This window comes from Styela clava, chromosome 11 (genome assembly GCF_964204865.1).
Source record: "Styela clava chromosome 11, kaStyClav1.hap1.2, whole genome shotgun sequence".
NCBI lineage: Eukaryota > Metazoa > Chordata > Ascidiacea > Stolidobranchia > Styelidae > Styela > Styela clava.
The window spans coordinates 18,320,001-18,324,510 of NC_135260.1; the positions used below are offsets into that span (position 1 = coordinate 18,320,001).

At 54.6% G+C, this 4,510-nt stretch overlaps 1 non-coding gene across 1 annotated transcript in view; it reads right to left on the reverse strand.

Annotated features, from left to right (window-relative positions):
* LOC144430269 (small subunit ribosomal RNA) overlaps positions 1-1,502 on the reverse strand; it is a 1,810-nt gene extending 308 nt beyond the window's left edge. Inside the window, exon 1 of the ribosomal RNA XR_013479423.1 lies at positions 1-1,502. This exon is cut by the window's left edge and continues 308 nt beyond it. This is a non-coding gene — a ribosomal RNA (small subunit ribosomal RNA).
* Positions 1,503-4,510: the final 3,008 nt, after the last annotated feature.

Here is a 4,510-nt window from a genome sequence, read left to right on the forward strand (position 1 = left end):
AGGTTAGACACTCGCTGCTTCACTCAGTGTAGCGCGCGTGCGGCCCCGGACATCTAAGGGCATCACAGACCTGTTATTGCTCAATCTCGTGTGGCTAAACGCCACTAGTCCCTCTAAGAAGTTAGACGCCGACCGAGAAGGTCGCGTAACTATTTAGCATGCCAGAGTCTCGTTCGTTATCGGAATTAACCAGACAAATCGCTCCACCAACTAAGAACGGCCATGCACCACCACCCACAGAATCAAGAAAGAGCTCTCAATCTGTCAATCCTACCTGTGTCCGGGCCGGGTGAGTTTCCCCGTGTTGAGTCAAATTAAGCCGCAGGCTCCACTCCTGGTGGTGCCCTTCCGTCAATTCCTTTAAGTTTCAGCTTTGCAACCATACTTCCCCCGGAACCCAAAGACTTTGGTTTCCCGGAAGCTGCCGGAAAGGTCGTCATGGTAACGCATCCCGATCGCTAGTTGGCATCGTTTATAGTCAGAACTAGGACGGTATCTGATCGTCTTCGAACCTCTGACTTTCGCTCTTGATTAAAGAAAACATTCTTGGCGAATGCTTTCGCAGTAGTTCGTCTTCCGCCGATCCAAGAATTTCACCTCTAACGGCAGAGTACGGACGCCCCCGTCTGTCCCTCTTAATCATTACCTCGTGCTCCGAAAACCAACAAAATAGAACCGAGGTCCTATTCCATTATTCCATGCAACACTATGCAGGCGAACAGCCTGCTTTGAACACTCTAATTTTTTCAAAGTAAACTTATCGGCCACCGCCGACACTCAGTCAAGAGCACCGACGGAGAACCGAAGGTGAGGCGAACGCAACCAGTGACACGCCTTGCGACGGACCGGCGGCGCTCGCCCAAAATCCAACTACGAGCTTTTCAACCGCAACAACTTTAGCATACACTGTTGGAGCTGGAATTACCGCGGCTGCTGGCACCAGACTTGCCCTCCAATGGATACTCGTTAAGAGTTTTAGGATGTACTCATTCCAATTACAGGGCCTCGTTAGAGTCCTGTATTGTTATTTTTCGTCACTACCTCCCCGTGTCGGGAATGGGTAATTTGCGCGCCTGCTGCCCTCCTTGGATGTGGTAGCCGTTTCTCAGGCTCCCTCTCCGGAATCGAACCCTGATTCCCCGTTACCCGTTATCACAAAGGTAGGCACGTAGCGTACCTTCGACAGTTGATAGGGCAGACACTTGAATGATACGTCGTCGGTGCAGAGACCGTACGATCCGCGTGGTTATCCAGAGTCATCAAACGTCACAGGACGAACCCGGTCGGTTTTGATCTGATAAAAGCGCGCCTCCCGAAGTCGGCGCTTAATGCATGTATTAGCTCTAGAATTACCACAGTTATCCACTTCGCTTACGAGACCAAATAAACCAAGACTGATTTAATGAGCCATTCGCAGTTTCGCTTTACGAGAACTCGTACTTGCACCTGCATGGCTTAATCTTTGAGACAAGCATATCACTACTGGCAGGATCAACCAGATAGCTGCGACAGCTGCGCTCGGCCCTTGCTGGGCCGCCCGGCGCGTGCTCGTCGCATTCGTTTAAGACCGAGGCGATCGCCTGCGGCCGTACTCAGCTTCGACAGTCGCTGGCCGCGACGTCCACGCTCTCGCCGGCAGTGCCAGGCGGAGCGATTTGCGTTTTTTCTTTGCTCGCCCTCTCTCGGGCTCGATCCATTCAGTTTCGCACAAACAAGAGCTCTGCCGGCCGCCTGCAGCGGTGCCTAAAACCCGGGCATAACAATGCGACCGTTCTGCTAGGCCGACAAGCGCTCAAGCCAGACGCTCGATCGAACGCCCCCTACATATTAGTCGAGACAACGGCTCGCTCATTAGCATCGCGTTTGTACTTTAACTTTTTTTGGCTCGGCTTCTTTCGACGCCGATGCCGGCGACGCAGCACTCTCTCGCCCGCCAGCCACCGAGAAAAGGGTGCGCTCCGACCGGCCCCGCACCGCTCTTTCTTGGCTCATTCGAGTTTACTGTCTTTCGCTCTAACATGCCTTACCTAGGGTTAGGTTAGTATGCTTGCACGTTTGTACTTTAACTTTTTTCGGCTCGGCTTCTTTCGACGCCGATGCCGGCGACGCAGCACTCTCTCGCCCGCCAGCCACCGAGAAAAGGGTGCGCTCCGACCGGCCCCGCACCGCTCTTTCTTGGCTCATTCGAAATTACTGTCTTTCGCTCTGACATGCCTTACCTAGGGTTAGGCTAGTATGCTTGCATGTTTGTACTTTAACTTTTTTCGGCTCGGCTTCTTTCGACGCCGATGCCGGCGACGCAGCACTCTCTCGCCCGCCAGCCACCGAGAAAAGGGTGCGCTCCGAACGGCCCCGCACCGCTCTTTCTTGGCTCATTTGAAATTACTGTCTTTCGCTCTGACATGCCTTACTTAGGGTTAGGTTAGTATGCTTGCACGTTTGTACTTTAACTTTTTTCGGCTCGGCTTCTTTCGACGCCGATGCCGGCGACGCAGCACTCTCTCGCCCGCCAGCCACCGAGAAAAGGGTGCGCTCCGACCGGCCCCGCACCGCTCTTTCTTGGCTCATTCGAAATTAGTGTCTTTTGCTCTGACATGCCTTACCTAGGGTTAGGCTAGTATGCTTGCACGTTTGTACTTTAACTTTTTTCGGCTCGGCTTCTTTCGACGCCGATGCCGGCGACGCAGCACTCTCTCGCCCGCCAGCCACCGAGAAAAGGGTGCGCTCCGACCGGCCCCGCACCGCTCTTTCTTGGCTCATTCGAGTTTACTGTCTTTCGCTCTGACATGCCTTACCTAGGGTTAGGCTAGTATGCTTGCACGTTTGTACTTTAACTTTTTTCGGCTCGGCTTCTTTCGACGCCGATGCCGGCGACGCAGCACTCTCTCGCCCGCCAGCCACCGAGAAAAGGGTGCGCTCCGACCTGCCCCGCACCGCTCTTTCTTGGCTCATTCGAAATTACTGTCTTTCGCTCTGACATGCCTTACCTAGGGTTAGGTTAGTATGCTTGAACGTTTGTACTTTAACTTTTTCCGGCTCGGCTTCTTTCGACGCCGATGCCGGCGACGCAGCACTCTCTCGCCCGCCAGCCACCGAGAAAAGGGTGCGCTCCGACCGGCCCCGCACCGCTCTTTCTTGGCTCATTCGAAATTACTGTCTTTCGCTCTGATATGCCTTACCTAGGGTTGAGTTAGTATGCTTGCACGTTTGTACTTTAACTTTTTTCGGCTCGGCTTCTTTCGACGCCGATGCCGGCGACGCAGCACTCTCTCGCCCGCCAGCCACCGAGAAAAGGGTGCGCTCCGACCGGCCCCGCACCGCTCTTTCTTGGCTCATTCGAGTTTACTGTCTTTCGCTCTGACATGCCTTACCTAGGGTTAGGCTAGTATGCTTGCACGTTTGTACTTTAACTTTTTTCGGCTCGGCTTCTTTCGACGCCGATGCCGGCGACGCAGCACTCTCTCGCCCGCCAGCCACCGAGAAAAGGGTGCGCTCCGACCGGCCCCGCACCGCTCTTTCTTGGCTCATTCGAAATTACTGTCTTTCGCTCTGACATGCCTTACCTAGGGTTGGGTTAGTATGCTTGCACGTTTGTACTTTAACTTTTTTCGGCTCGGCTTCTTTCGACGCCGATGCCGGCGACGCAGCACTCTCTCGCCCGCCAGCCACCGAGAAAAGGGTGCGCTCCGACCGGCCCCGCACCGTTCTTTCTTGGCTCATTCGAAATTACTGTCTTTCGCTCTGACATGCCTTACCTAGGGTTAGGTTAGTATGCTTGCACGTTTGTACTTTAACTTTTTTCGGCTCGGCTTCTTTCGACGCCGATGCCGGCGACGCAGCACTCTCTCGCCCGCCAGCCACCGAGAAAAGGGTGCGCTCCGACCGGCCCCGCACCGCTCTTTCTTGGCTCATTCGAGTTTACTGTCTTTCGCTCTGACATGCCTTACCTAGGGTTAGGCTAGTATGCTTGCACGTTTGTACTTTAACTTTTTTCGGCTCGGCTTCTTTCGACGCCGATGCCGGCGACGCAGCACTCTCTCGCCCGCCAGCCACCGAGAAAAGGGTGCGCTCCGACCGGCCCCGCACCGCTCTTTCTTGGCTCATTCGAAATTACTGTCTTTCGCTCTGACATGCCTTACCTAGGGTTAGGTTAGTATGCTTGCACGTTTGTACTTTAACTTTTTTCGGCTCGGCTTCTTTCGACGCCGATGCCGGCGACGCAGCACTCTCTCGCCCGCCAGCCACCGAGAAAAGGGTGCGCTCCGACCGGCCCCGCACCGCTCTTTCTTGGCTCATTCGAGTTTACTGTCTTTCGCTCTGACATGCCTTACCTAGGGTTAGGCTAGTATGCTTGCACGTTTGTACTTTAACTTTTTTCGGCTCGGCTTCTATCGACGCCGATGCCGGCGACGCAGCACTCTCTCGCCCGCCAGCCACCGAGAAAAGGGTGCGCTCCGACCGGCCCCGCACCGCTCTTTCTTGGCTCATTCGAAATTACTGTCTTTCGCTC